Genomic DNA, 15,090 nt, shown 5'->3' on the forward strand with positions numbered 1-15,090 from the left:
AGTTTACGCTACAAATACATATTCCCCCTCTCTTTCCTTTCCCCTCCCATCATTTATTTCGCTGTGTGCGCACCTCACCTCTGCTTCTAGTTCTACTATCAAGTGAAATGCCCCGATGCCTTGACTCATGCCCATATTAATGGATTGCCCGCCATACCTCGTTTTTTTTTTCTACTATATAAAATACACGTAATGACACTCTTATCACATGATAGGCTTTAATTGAATGCACGAAAAATATTAAGCAAAATGCCCTGGCGCTATGACTCACGTTTTCGAATTAACTGGTGGACTGTCACTCCGGTCCCGTGTAACGTTTAGCACCCCGTCTACAAAAAGAAGGGTGCAACATGAGAACTTCCTAGGAGGTCAACCATCCTAGTACTACTCTCACCCAAGCACGCTTAACTGTGGAGTTCTGATGGGATCTAGTGAACTAGTGCTGGTATGATCCCTCCCATTCTAGTTTACGCCGCAAAGACATATACCCCTACTCCTTCCCTCCCCTCTCCCGTCATTTGTTTTACTGTGCGCGCACCTCACCTCTTCTTCTAGTTATAATATCAAGCGAAATGCCCTGCGACTCGACTTATGCCTATATGAACGGATCGCGCCGCAGCTCATTTTTTATTTTTCTACTATGTAAGATGCTTGCAAGGATACTCTTATCACTTGGTGGACTATATATCAATGCAAGAAAAATATTAAGGAAAATGGCCTAACACCGTGATTAACGTTTGTGAATGAATCGACTGACTGTGGTTTCGGTCGCGCGTAACAGTTTATTGCCTCGTGTGTAAAAAAACAGGTGTAACACGAGGACTTTTTAAGATGTCAACCATCTTAGCACTACTCTCACCAAAGGACACTTAATTATAGAGTTCTTATGGGATTCGGTGCATTAGTGCTGGTCTGATCGCACCCGTCCCATTCCGCGCTACAAATGCATGTGCCCCTTCTCATTCCCTCCTCCCTCCCGTCATTTGTTTTGCTGTACGCGCACACCTCACCTCTGCTTCTACTTCTAATATCAAGTGAAATGCCCCGACGCCTCGATTCATGCCCATATGAACAGGTCGCCTACTGCACCTCTGTTTTCGTTGTTCTACTATGTATGATACTCGCAATAACACTCTTATCACGTGATGGGCACTAGTTAAATGCACGAAAATTATTAAGCAAAATGCCCCAGTGCCGTGACTCACGTTTGCAAATGAACCAGTGGACCGTCGCTCCAGTCCAACGTAACGTTTGCGCCATCGTCAAAAAGAAGTGTGCAACACAAGGACTTCCCAAGAGGTCACCCATCCTAGTACTACTCTCCCCCAAAAAGGCTTAACTGCGAAGTTCTGATGGGATCCAGCAAACTGGTGCTGGTATGATCGCATCCATTCTAGTTTGCGCTGCAAATACACATACCCCTTCTCGTTCCCTCTCCTCTCTAATCATTTATTTTGTTGTGCACACACCTCACCTCTGCTTCTATTTTTAATATCAAGTGAAATGTCCGGGTGCCTCGACTCATGCCCATATGAATGGATCGCCCACCGTACCTCGTTTTTCGTTATTCTATTATGTAAGGTGCTCGCAATGACACTCTTATCATGTGATGGATTTTATTGAATATGCAAAAAATATTAAGCAAAATGCTCCACAGCTGTAACTCACATTTGCGAATGAACCAGCGAATCGTCGTTCTAGTCCCACGTAATGTTTAACGCCCCGTTTGCAAAAAGACTTGTGCAACACGAGGACTTCCCAAGAGGTCACCCATCCTAGTACTACTCTCTCCCAAGTACGGTTAACTGCGGAGTTCTGATGGGATCCGATGAACTAGTGCTGGTATGATCGCACCTGTTCTGATTTGTGCTGCAAATACATATACCCCTTCTCCTTTACTCTCCCCTCTCATCATATGTTTCTCTGTGCGCGCACCTCACCTCTACTTTTAGTTCTAATATCAAGAGAAATGCCCAGGCACCTCGACTCATGCCCATATGAACGGATTACCCACTGTACCTCGTTTTTTGTAAAAAAGGTGCAATACTAGGACTTCCTAGGAGGTCACCCATCCTAGTATTACTCTCGCCCAAGAACGCATAACTGCAGAGTTCTGATGGGATCCGGTGAATTATTGCTGGTATGATTGCACCCTTTCTTATTTGCACCGCAAATACATATGCCCCTTCTCCTTCCCTCTCCCCTACCATCATTTGTTTCGCTGTGCGCGCACCTCACCTCTCCTTTTAGTTCTAATATCAACCGAAATGCCCAAATGCCTCGACACATGCTCAAATGAACGGATCACCCGCCGAGCCTCATTTTTTGTTATTCTACTTTTTAAGATACTCGCAATGATACAATTATCACGTGATGGGCTTTAATTGAATGTTGAAGAAATGTTAAGCAAAATGCCTCGGTGCCGTGACTTACATTTGCAAATGAACCGGTGGACTGTCACTCCAGTCTCATGTAACGTTTAACGCTCCATCTGTAAAATAAAGGGTGCAACACGAGGACTTCCTAGGAGATCATCATTCCTAGTACTACTCTCGCCCAAGCATGTTTAATTGCAGAGTTCTGATGGGATCTGGTTAACTAGTGCTGGTATAATCACACCTGTTCTTGTTTGTGCCGCAAATACATATACCCCTTCTCTTTCACTCTCCCCTCTCGTGATTTATTACGCTGTGCGTGCACCTCATCTCTTCTTCTAGTTTTAAATCAAGCAAAATGCCCCGGCACCTCGACTCATGCCCCTATGAACGGATCGCCCGTTGCCTCTCATTTTTCGTTGTTCTAGTATTTAAGATGTTCGCAGTGGCACTCTTATCACATGATGGGGTTTAATTAAATGCTAAAAAAATATTAAGAAAAATGCCCCAGTGCCGTGACTCATGTTTGCAAATGAACCGACGGACCATGGCTTCGTCCCGTTGAATGTTTAACGCCCCGTCTGCAAAAAGAAGGATGCGACACGAGAACTTCCTAGGAGATCACCCATCTTAGTACTACTCTCACCTAAGCACACTTAACTGCAGAGTTCTGATGGGATCTAGTGAACTAGTGCTGGTATGATCGCACCCGTTCTAGTTTGCATTGCAACTACATATACCCCTTCTCCTTCCCTCTCCCCTCCCGTCATTTGTTTCACTATGCGCGCACCTCACCTTTGCATCTAATTCTAATATCAAATGAAATACCCCGGCGCCTCGTCTCATGCCCATATGAACGAATAGCGTCGCACCTCAATTTTTGTTGTTCTACTATGTAATATGCTCGCAAATACACTCTTATCACATGATGGGCTCGCCGCACCTCTTTTTTTGTTGTTCTACTATGTAAGATGCTCGTGATAAAAATCTTATCACGTGGTGGGCTAAAATTGAATGCACGAATAATACTAAGCAAAATGCCCCGACGCCGTGACTCACGTTTGTGAATGAACTGGTGGACCGTCGCTCTGGTCCCGTGCAACATTTAACTCCCCGTCTGTAAAAACAAAAAGGTGCAACAAGAGGACTTCCCCGGAGGTCACCCATCCTAGTACTACTCTTGCCCAAGTACGCTTAGCTGCGAAGTTCTGATTTGATCAGGTGAGCTAGTGCTGGTATGATAGCACCCTTTCTTGTTTGCGCCGCAAATATATATGCCCATTCTCCTTCCCTCTCCCCTCCCATCATTTATTTCGCTGTGCTCGCACCTCACCTCTGCTTCGACTCATGGCCATATGAACGGATCGCCCACCACACCTCGTTTTTTGTTGTTCTACTATTTAAGATGCTTGTAATAATACTCTTATCACGTGATCAACTTTAATTGAATGCATAAAAAATATTAAACAAAATGACCTGATGCCGAGCGCAACGTTTAACATCCTGTCTATAAAAAGAAGGGTACAACACGAAGACTTCCCAAGAGGTCACCCATCCTAGTGCTACACTTGCCCAAAAATGCTTAACTTCGGAGTTCTAATGGGATTCAGAGATTAGTGCTGGTATGAACACACCAGTTCCATTTCACACTTCAAAAACATATACCCCTTCTCCTTCCCTCCCCCTTCCCATCATTTTTTTCGCTGTGCGCGCACCCTGCACCTCTTCTTCTAAATCTAATATCAAGCAAAATGCCCTGACGGATCGACTCACGCCCAGATGAACGAACCGCCCACCGCACCTCATTTTTCGTTGTTCTGCTATGTAAAATGCTCATAATGAGACTCTTATAGTGGTGGACTATAAATGAATGCACGAAAAATATTAAGCAAAATGCCCTGACGCCGCTACTCACATTCGTAAATTAACCGACGGACCGTGGTTTCGGTGGCACATAACGTTTATTGCCTCGCGTGCAAAAATAAGAGTGCAACACGAGGACTTCCAAGAGGTCAACCATTTTAGTACCACTCTCACCCAAAAATGCTTAACTGCGGAGGTCTGATGGGATCCAATGAATTAATGCTGGTATGATCGCACCCGTTCCATGTCGCGCTACAAATACATATACCCCTTCTCTTTCCCTCCCCATTCTCATCATTTTTCTCGCTGTGCGTGCACCTCGCACCTCTCTTCTAATTCTAATATCAAACAAAATACCATGGTGGCTCGACTCACACCCAGATGAAATGAATGCACGAAAGAAATTAAACAAAATGCTCTGACGCCGCGACTCACGTTTACAAATGAACCGACGGACCGTGGTTCTGGTCACGCGTAACGTTTAATGCCTCATGTGCAAAAAAAAGGTGTAACACGAGGACTTTTCAAGAGGTCAACAATTCTTAGTACTACTCTCACCAAAGGACACTTAACAGCATAGTTCTTATGGGATTTGGTGCATTAGTGCTGGTCTGATCCCACCCATCCCATTTCGTTCTACAAATACATGTGCCCATTCTCGTGCTGATCTGATCGCACCCGTCCCATTCTGTGCTACAAATGCATGTGCCCCTTCTCCTTCCCTCCCCCTTCCTGTCATTTGTTTCACTGTACGCGCACCCCTTACCTCAGCTTCTAGTTCTAATATCAATCGAAATGCCCAGCGCCTCGACTCATGCCTATATGAATAGATCACCCGTTGCACTTCTATTTTCGTTGTTCTACTATGTAAGATACTATGAAAGATACTTGTAATAACGTGATAGGCTTTAATTGAATGCACAAAAAATATTAGGCAAAATACCCCAGCGCCGTGACTCACGTTTTTTAATGATCTGACAGACCGTCGCTCCGATCCCGCACAACATTTAATGCCCCGTCTACAAAGAGAACGGTGCAACACGAGGACTTCCCAAGAACTCGCCCAAGCACGCTTAACTGCGACGTTCTGATGGGATCTTGTGAATTAGTGTTGGTATAATTGCACCACTTCCATTTCGTGCTGCAAATACATATACCCCTTCTCCTTCTCTCACCCCTCCCGTCATTTATTTTACTGTGCGCGCACACCACACCTCTGCTTCTAGTTCTAATATATAGCGAAATGCCTTAGCGCCTCGACTAACACCCAGATGAACATACCACCAACCGCACCTCTATTTTTGTTGTTCTACTAAGTAAGATACTCGTAATAATACTCTTATCTTGTAATAGAATATAAATGAATATACAAAAAATATTAAGCAAAATGTCGCAATGCCACGACTCATGCAGGCGAAGGAACTAGTGGACCGTATCTCCCATCGCGCGTAATGTTTAACGTCCTGTCTGCAAAAAGATGACTGCAATAAGAGGACTTCCTAGGAGGTCACCCATCCTAGTACTACTCTCGCCCAAGCACGCTTAACTACAAAGTTCGATGGGATCCGATGCATTAGTGCTGGTATGATTGCACCCTTTCTATTCCATGCTGCAACTACATATACCAATGCTCCTTCCCTCTCCCCTACAGTCATTTATTTTGTTGTGCGCGTACACTGCACATCTGTTTATAATATTAAGTGAAATGCCCAGGTGTCTCGACTCATGCCAACATGAATAGATCACCTGCCACAACTCTATTTTTATTGTTCTCTTATGTAAGATACTCGTAATGACATTCTTATCTCATGATGGATGACAAATGAATGCATGAAAAATATTAAGAAAAATGTCCCAATGTCGTGACTCACACTGGTGGACTGTGGCTCCGGTCACGTGTAACATTTAACGCCCTGTCCATAAAAAGACGGGTGGAACACGAGGACTTCGTAGGAGGTCACCCATCCTAGTACTGCTTTCACCAGAGCACGCTTAACTGCGGAGTTCGACAGGATCCGGTGCATTAGTGTTGCTAATATCGCACCCCTTCCATTCTGTGCTGCAAATACATATACCCCTTTCCTTCCCTCCCCCCCGCCCGTCATTTGTTTTGCTATGCGTGCACACTACACCTCTGTTTCTAGTTCAAATATCAAGCGAAATGTCCGAGCACCTCGACTCACGCCTAAATAAATGGACCACCTATCGTACTTCTTTTTTCGTTGTCCTACTATGTAAAATGCTCGTAATGATACTCTTATCATGTGGTGGACTATAAATGAATTCACAAAAAATATTAAGCAAAATATTTTGGCACCGCGACTCACGCCGGCGGACTATGGCTCCTACCGCGCATAACATTTAACACCCCATCCACAAAAAGACGAGCGCAACACGAGTACTTCCTAGAAGGTCACCCATCCTATTACTAATCTCGCTAAAGCACGCTCAACTACGAAGTTTGATGGGATCCGGTGCATTAGTGCTAGTATGATCGCACCTCTTCTATTTTGTGCTACAAATACATATACCCTTTCCCCCTCTCTCCCCCCTGTTAATTGTTTCGCTATGCGCGAACACTGCACCTCTGCTTATAGTTTTAATATAGAGCAAAATGCTCTGGCGCCTAGACTCACGCCCAGATTGACGGACTACCTGCTATGCCTCATTTTTTGTTATTCTACTATGTAAGATACTCGTAATGACACTCTTATTACGTGGCGAATTATAAATGAATGCACGAAAAATATTAAGTAAAATGTCTCAGCATCGTAACTCACTCCGGGGGACAATGGTTCTGATCGCGCATAATGTTTAACGTCCCCTCAGCAAAAAGACGAGTGGAACACGAGGACTTTCTAGGAGGTCACCCATCCTAGTACTACTTCCGCCCAAGCACACTTAACTACGAAATTCGATGGGATCTAGTGCATTAGTGCAGGTATGATCGCACCCCTTCCATTCCACGCTGCAACTACATATACCCTTTCTCCTTCCCTCCCCCCTCCTATCATTTGTTTCATTGTGTGCACACACCACACCTCTATTTCTAGTTCTAATATCAAGCGAAATACCCCGGCGCCTCGACTCACGCCCAGATGAACGGATCACCTACTGCACCTTGTTTTTCATTGTTATATTATGTACGATACTCGTAATGACACTCTTATCATGTAGTGGACTATAAATAAACGCACAAAAAATATTAAGCAAATTTTCAGGCCCCGCGACTCACACCGGTAGACTGTGGCTCCAATCGCGCTTAACATTTAACAGCCCGTCTACAAAAAGATGGGTTCAACACGAGGACTTTCCAAGAGGTCATCCATCCTAAAACTAATCTCGCCCAAGCACGCTTAACTACAGAGTTCTGATGGGATCCTATGCATTAGTGTTTGTATGATCGCAACTGTCCCATTCCCCGCTGCAAATACATATAGTCCTTCTCCTTCCCTCCCCCCTCCTATCATTTATTTCGTTGTGCAGGCATACCGTATCTCTGCTTCTATTTCTAATATAGAGCGAAATACTATGTCGCTTCGACTCACGCCCAGAAGAACGGAGGCCCGTTGCGCCTCTTTTTTTGTTATTCTACTATGTAAGACTCTCGTAATGAGACTCTTATCACGTGGTGGATTATAAATAAATGCACGTAAAATATTAAGCAAAATGTTTTAACATCGCTACTCATGCCAGCGAACTGTGGCTCTGATTGCACGTAACATTTGATGCCCCGTCTGTAAAAAGACGGGTGCAACACGAGGACTTCCCAGAAGGTCACCCATCCTAGTACTGCTCTCGCCCAAGCACACTTAACTACGGAGTTCGATGGGATCCGGTGTATTAGTGCTAGTATGGTTGCACCCTTCCATTCCGCGCTGCAAATACCTATACTCCTTCTCCTTCCCTCCCACCACCAACCATTTTTTTCACTATGCGCGCACACCGCACCTATATTTATAGTTCTAATATCAAGCAAAATGCCCCGACGCCTTGACTAATGCCCAGAGGAAAGGACCGCTTGCTGTACCTCATTTTTCTCTATTCTAATATGTAAAATGCTCGTAATGATACTCTTATTATGTGGTAGACTGTAAATGAATGCATGAAAACATAGTAAGCAAAATTTTTCTGGCGACGCGACTCATGCCAGCGGATTGTGGCTCCGATCACGTGTATCGTTTTACACACCGTTTGCAAAACGACAGTGCAACACGAGGACTTCTCAGGAGGTTACCAATCCTAGTACTAGTCTCACCCAAGCATGCTTAACTGTATAGTTTGATGGGATCCGATACATTAGTGCTGGTATGATCGCACCCCTTCTATTTCGCATTGCAAATACATATACCCCTTCTCCTTTTCTTTCCTCTCCCGTCATTTTTTTTGCTGTGCGTGCGCACTGCATCTATGTTTCTAGTTCTAATATCAAGCAAAATGCCCTGACGCCTCGACTCATGCCCAGATTAAAGGACCACCCGCAACACCTTTTTTTTTGTTGTTATAATATGTAAGATGTTCGTAATGACTCTCTTATCATGTGGTGGACTATAAATGAGTGCCCAAAAAAAGTAAGCAAAATACCTCGGTGCGGCGACTCACACTGATAAATGAACCAGCAGACTATGGCTCCGGTCGTGCGTAATGTTTAACACTCTGTCCGCAAAAAGACGGGTGTAACACGAGCACTTCCTAGGAGGTCACTCATCCTAGTACTACTCTCACCCAAACACGCTTAACTGTAGAGTTATGATGGGATACGATGCATTAGTGCTAGTCTGATCCCACCCGTCCCATTCCGCACTTCAAATACATATACCCCTTCTCTTTCCCTCCCCCCTTCGATCATTTGTTTTGCTCTGCGTGGACACCGCACCTCTACTTCTAGTTGTAATATCAAGCAAAATACCTCATTGCCTCGACTTACGCCCAAATGAATGGACCGCCTGTCGCACCTCTGTTTTGGTTGTTCACATGGTGGACTATAAATGGATGCATGAAAAATATTAAAAAAAATGCTCTAGTGCCGCGACTCACGGTGACAAATGAACCCACCGACCGTGTCTCAGGTTAAGCGTAATATTTAACGCCCCATCTGCAAAAAAGACAGTTGTAACACAAGTACTTCCTGAGAGGTCACCATCCTAGTACTACTCTCGCCCAAACACACTTAACTACCGGGTTCTGATGGAATCTGGTGCATTAGTGCTGGTATGATCACACCTGTTTCATTTCGCACTAAAAATACATACACTCTTTTTCCTTCCCTCCCCCCTCCCGTCATTTGTTTCCTTGTGCGTACACACTGCACCCATCCTAGTACTACTCTCGCACAAGCACACTTAACTGCGGAGTTCTGATGGGATCTGGTGCATTAGTGCTAGTATGATCGCACCCGTTTCATTACGCGCTGCAAATACATACACTCCATCTCCTTCCCTCCCCCCTCCCGTCATTTGTTTTCTTTTGCGTGCACACTGCACCTCTACTTCTCATTTTAATATCAAGTAAAATGCCCCGACGCCTTGACTCACATTTGTGAATAAACCAGCGGACCATAATTCCAATCGCGCATAACGTCAAACGCCCCATCTATAAAAAAATTAGTGCAACACGAGGACTTCCTAGGAGGTCACCCATCCTAGTACTAGTCTCAGCCGAGCACACTAAACTGCGGGGTTCTGATGGGATCCGGTGCATTAGTACTCGTATGATCACACTCATTTCATTGCACGCTGCAAGTACAAACACTCCTACTCCTTCCCTCCCCCCTTCCGTCATTTGTATCATTGTGCGTGCTCACAGCACATCTATTTCTCGTTCTAATATCAAGTAAAATTCTCTGATGCCTTGACTCATATTTGCGAATAAACTAACGGACAATAGTTCCAGTCGCGCGTAACGTTAAACGCCTCTTCTGCACAAAAATGGGTGCAACATGAGGACTTCTCAGGAGGTCATCCATCCTAGTACTACTCACGCCTAAGCACACTTAACTGCGGAGTTCTGATGGGATTCGGTGCATTAGTGCTGGTATTATCACACTCATTTCATCACGCGCTACAAATAGCTAAACTCCTTCTCCTCCCCCCTCCCCCTTCCGTCATTTATTTTCATGTGTGTGCACATTGCACCTCTGCTTCTCATTCTAATATCAAGTAAAATGCCCCGGTGTCTTGACTAAGATTTATGAATAAACTAGCGGATCATAGTTCTAGTCGCGCGTAACGTCGAACATCCAATCTGTAAAAAAATAGGTTCAATAAGAGAACTTCCCAGGAGCTCACCCATCCTAGTACTACTCTCGCCCAAGAACACTTAATCGCAACCATGTCATTCCCTTCTGCAAATACATGCACTCCTTCTCCTTCCCTCCCCCCTTCCGTCATTTGTTTCCTTGCACGTGCACACTACACCTTTGCTTCTTGTTCTAATATCAAGTAAAATGCCCTGGCACCTTGACTCACATTTGCAAATAAACCAACGGACCATAGTTCAAGTGGCGCGTAACGTCGAACGCCCTATCTACAAAAAAATGGATGCAACACATGGAATTCCCAAGAGGTCACCCATTCTAGTACTGCTCTCGCTCAAGCATGTTTAAATGTAGAGTTCTGATGGGATTCGATGCATTAGTGCTGGTATGATGGCACCCATTTCATTCTATACTACAAATATATACAGTCCATCTACTTCCCTCCTGTCTCCCATTATTTGTTTCCTTGTGCATGCACACTGCATTCTAATATCAAGTAAAATGCCCCAACACCTTGACTCACAATTGCGAATAAACCAGCGGACCATAGTTCCAGTCGCGCGTAACATCAAACGTCCCATCTGCAAAAAAATGGGTGCAACACGAGAACTTCCTAGGAGGTCACCCATCCTAGTACTTCTCTCACCCAAGCACACACATAACTGTGGGGTTCTAACAGGATATGGTGCATTAGTGCTGGTATGATCGCACCCATTTCATTACGCACTGCAAATACATACACTCCTTCTACTTCCCTCCCCCCTCTCGCCATTTGTTTCTTTGTGCGTGCACACTGCACCTCTGCTTCTCGTTTTAATATCAATTAAAATGCCCCGACGCCTTGACTCACATTTACGAATAAACCAATGGACCATAGTTTCAGTTTCATGTAACGTCGTACACTCCATCTACAAAAAAAGGGGTGCAACATGAGGACTTCCCAGGAGGTCACCCATCCAAGTACTACTCTCGCCCAAGCACAGTTAACATCGGAGTTCTAAATGGATCTGGTGCATTAGTATTGGTATGATCGCAGTCATTTCATTAGTGCTGCAAATATATACACTCCTTCTACTTCCCTCCCCCTTCCCGTCATTTGTTTCCTTGTGCGTGCACACTGCCCCTCTTCTTCTCATTCTAATATCAGGTAAAATGCCCCGGCGCATTGATTAACATTTGCAAATAAACCAGCAGATCATAGTTCCAGTCGCGCATAACGTCGAATGCCTCATCTGCAAAAAAATGGGTGCAACACAAGGAGTTCCCAAGAGGTCACCCATCCTAACACTGCTCTCGCCCAAGCACGCTTAATTGCAAAGTTTTGATGGGATCCGATGCATAGGTGTTGGTATGATCACACCCGTTTCATTTTGCTCTGCAAATACATACACTCCTTGTCCTTCCCTCCCCCCTCCCGTCATTTGTTTCCTTGTGCGTGCACACTGCACCGTGCTTCTCGTTCTAATATCAAGTAAAATGCCCCGGTGCCTTGATTCACATTTGCGAATAAACCAGCGGACCATAGTTCCAGTCGCGCATAACATTTATTGTCTCATGTGCAAAAAAAAACAGGTGTAACACAATAACTTTCCAAGAGGTTAGCCATCTTAGTACTACTCTCACCAAAGGACACTTAACTGCATAGTTCTTATGGGATTCGGTGCATTAGTGCTGGTCTGATCGCACTCGTCCCATTCCGCGATACAAATGCATGTGCCCGTTCTCCTTCCCTCCCCCCTCCCGTCATTTGTTTTGTTATACGCGCAGACCTCACCTCTGTTTCTTGTTCTAATATTAAGCGAAATGCCCCGGCGCTTCGACTCATGCCCATATGAACCGTAATAACACTCTTATCACGTGATGGACTTTAATTGAAGGCACAAAAAATATTAAACAAAATGCTCCGGCGCCGTGATTCACATTTGCAAACGAATTGACAGACTGTCATTCCGGTCTTGCGTAATGTTTAACGCCCTATCTGACAAAAGAATGGTGCAACACAAGAACTTCTCATGAGGTCACCCATCCTAGTACTACTCTCGCCCAAGCACCCTAACCTACAGAGTTTTGATAGAATCCATTGCATTAGTGCTGGTATGATCGCACCTGTTTCATTTCGCGCTGCAAATACATACACTCCTTCTCATTTCTTCCCCCTCCCATCATTTGTTTCCTTGTGCGTGCGCACTGCACCTCTCATTCTCGTTCAAATATCAAGTAAAATGCCACGGCGCCGTGACTCACATTTGCGAATAAATCTGCGAGCCATAATTAAAGTCGCGCGTAACGTCGAACGGCACATCTGAAAAAAAGAAAATGAGTGCAACACGAGAACTTCCCAGGAGGTAACCCATCATTGTACTACTTTCGCCAAAGCACACTTAACTGCGGAGTTCTGATGGGATACGGTGCATTTGTGCTGGTGTGACCGCACCTGTTTAATTTCGTGCTGAAAATACATACACTCCTTCGTCCCTCCCCCCCTCCCATCATTTGTTTCCTTGTGCGTTCACATTGCACCTCTCCTTCTCGTTTTAATATCGATTAAAATGCCCCTGATTCTTGACTCACATTTGCGTATAAACCAGCGGACCATAGTTCCAGTCACGCGTAACGTCGAACGACCCATCTGAAAAAAAATTGTTGCTATACGAGGACTTCCTAAGAGGTCACCCATTCGAGTTCTACTCTCGCCCAAACAAACTTAACTGCAGAGTTCTGATGGGATGCAGTGCATTAGTGCTGGTATGATGCCACTTGTTTAATTTTGCGCTTCAAATACATACACTCCTTCTCTTTTATTCCTCCTCCCGTCATTTGTTTCCTTGTGCGCACTGCACCTCTCGTACTCGTTCTAATATCAAGTAAAATGCCACGGCGCCGTGACTCACATTTGCGAATAAACCTGCGGACCATAAATCAAGTCACGCATAACGTCGAAAGAATCATCTGCAAAAAGATGGGAGCAACACAAGGACCTCCCAAGAAAATGGGTGAAATATAGGGACTTCGCAGGAGGTCACCCATCCGAGTACTTTTCTCGCCCAAGCACCCTTAACTGCGGAGTTCTGATAGAATCTGTTGCATTAGTGCTGGTATGATCCCTCACGTTTCATTCTACACTCCAAATACATACACTCTTTCTCCTTCCATCCCCCCTCCTGTCATTTGTTTCCTTGTGCGTGCAGTCTACATCTCTCTTTCTCGTTCTAATATCAAGTAATATGCCCCGGCACCGTGACTCACCTTTGCAAATGAACCAGCGTTTATAATTCCATTCGCGCGTAACGTCGAACCACCCATCCGAAAAAAAATAGGTGCAACACGAGGGCTTCCAAAGTGGTCACCCATCCGAGTACTACTCTTGCCCAAGCACACTTAACTGCGGAATTCTGATGGCTTCTGGAGCTTTAGTGCTGGTATGATCGCACCTGTTTAATTTCGCGCTGCAAATACATACATTCCTTCTCCTTTCTTCCCCCTCCCGTCATTTGTTTCCTTGTGCGTTCACACTTCACCTCTCATTCTCGTTCTAATATCGATTAAAATGCCCCTGCTTCTTGACTCACATTTGCGTATAAACAGCGGACCCTAGTTCCAGATGCGCGTAACGTCGAACGACCCGTCTGAAAAAAAATTGGTGCGACACGAGGACTTCCCAGGAGGTCACCCATCCGAGTACTAATCTCGCCCGAGCACACATAACTGCGGAGTTCTAATGGGATCCGGTGCTGGTATGATCGCACCTGTTTAATTTCGCGTTGCAAATACATAAACTCATTCCCCTTTCTTCCCCCACCCGTCATTTGTTTCCTTGTGTGTGCGCACTGCACCTCCCGTTCTCGTTCTAATATCATGTAAAATGCTACAGCGCCGTGACTCACATTTGCGAATATACCTGAGGACGATAATTCAAGTCGCGCGTAACGTCGAAAGAATCATCTACAAAAAAATGGGTGCAACACGGGGACTTCACAAGAAAATGGGTGAAATATAAGGACTTCGCAGGAGGTAACCCATGCTAGTACTACTCTCGCCTAAGCACCCTTACCTACGGAGTTCTGATAGAATCCGTTGCATTAGTGCTGGTATGATCGCACCTGTTTTATTTGGTACTGAAAATACATGCACTCCTTCTCCTTCCCTCCCCTCCCATCAATTGTTTCCTTGTGCGTGCACTCTGCATCTCTCCTTCTCGTTCTAATATCGATTAAAATGCCCCTGCTTCCTGACTCACATTTGCGTATAAACCAGCGGACCATATTTCCAGTCGTGCGTAACGTCGAACGACCCGTCTGAAAAAAAAATTAGTGCGACACGAGGACTTCCTAGGATGTCACCCATCCGAGTACTACTCTCGCCCAAGCACACTTAACTGCGAAGTTTTGATGGGATTCGGTGCATTAGTGCTGGTATGATCGTACATGTTTAATTTTGCGCTGCAAATACATAAACTCCTTCTCCTTTCTTCCCCCTCCCGTCATTTGTTTCCTTGTGCGTGCGCACTGCACCTCTCGTTCTCGTTCAAATATCAAGTAAAATGCCACGGCTCCGTGACTCACATTTGCGAATAAATCTGCGGACCATAATTAAAGT

General features: G+C 45.0%; 1 non-coding gene and 13 pseudogenes across 1 annotated transcript; all 14 read right to left on the reverse strand.

Moving 5' to 3' along the window:
• Positions 1-340: 340 nt before the first annotated feature.
• LOC148268132 (5S ribosomal RNA) lies at positions 341-459 on the reverse strand (annotated as a pseudogene).
• Positions 460-1,737: 1,278 nt separating this feature from the next.
• On the reverse strand, positions 1,738-1,856 carry LOC148268133 (5S ribosomal RNA; annotated as a pseudogene).
• Positions 1,857-2,035: 179 nt separating this feature from the next.
• On the reverse strand, positions 2,036-2,154 carry LOC148268134 (5S ribosomal RNA; annotated as a pseudogene).
• An 813-nt stretch (positions 2,155-2,967) lies between these two features.
• LOC148268135 (5S ribosomal RNA) lies at positions 2,968-3,086 on the reverse strand (annotated as a pseudogene).
• A 1,273-nt stretch (positions 3,087-4,359) lies between these two features.
• On the reverse strand, positions 4,360-4,477 carry LOC148268136 (5S ribosomal RNA; annotated as a pseudogene).
• A 1,239-nt stretch (positions 4,478-5,716) lies between these two features.
• Positions 5,717-5,834, reverse strand: LOC148268137 (5S ribosomal RNA; annotated as a pseudogene).
• Positions 5,835-7,986: 2,152 nt separating this feature from the next.
• LOC148268138 (5S ribosomal RNA) lies at positions 7,987-8,104 on the reverse strand. The gene has a single exon (XR_015818158.1). It is a non-coding gene; the product is annotated as a 5S ribosomal RNA (ribosomal RNA).
• A 2,062-nt stretch (positions 8,105-10,166) lies between these two features.
• On the reverse strand, positions 10,167-10,285 carry LOC148268139 (5S ribosomal RNA; annotated as a pseudogene).
• A 1,128-nt stretch (positions 10,286-11,413) lies between these two features.
• Positions 11,414-11,532, reverse strand: LOC148268140 (5S ribosomal RNA; annotated as a pseudogene).
• Positions 11,533-12,483: 951 nt separating this feature from the next.
• On the reverse strand, positions 12,484-12,602 carry LOC148268141 (5S ribosomal RNA; annotated as a pseudogene).
• Positions 12,603-12,811: 209 nt separating this feature from the next.
• On the reverse strand, positions 12,812-12,930 carry LOC148268142 (5S ribosomal RNA; annotated as a pseudogene).
• An 878-nt stretch (positions 12,931-13,808) lies between these two features.
• LOC148268143 (5S ribosomal RNA) lies at positions 13,809-13,927 on the reverse strand (annotated as a pseudogene).
• A 204-nt stretch (positions 13,928-14,131) lies between these two features.
• LOC148268144 (5S ribosomal RNA) lies at positions 14,132-14,242 on the reverse strand (annotated as a pseudogene).
• Positions 14,243-14,801: 559 nt separating this feature from the next.
• Positions 14,802-14,920, reverse strand: LOC148268145 (5S ribosomal RNA; annotated as a pseudogene).
• Positions 14,921-15,090: the final 170 nt, after the last annotated feature.

This window comes from Carica papaya, chromosome 3, assembly GCF_054855325.1.
Source record: "Carica papaya isolate Zhongbai chromosome 3, ASM5485532v1, whole genome shotgun sequence".
NCBI classification, from domain to species: Eukaryota; Viridiplantae; Streptophyta; class Magnoliopsida; order Brassicales; family Caricaceae; genus Carica; species Carica papaya.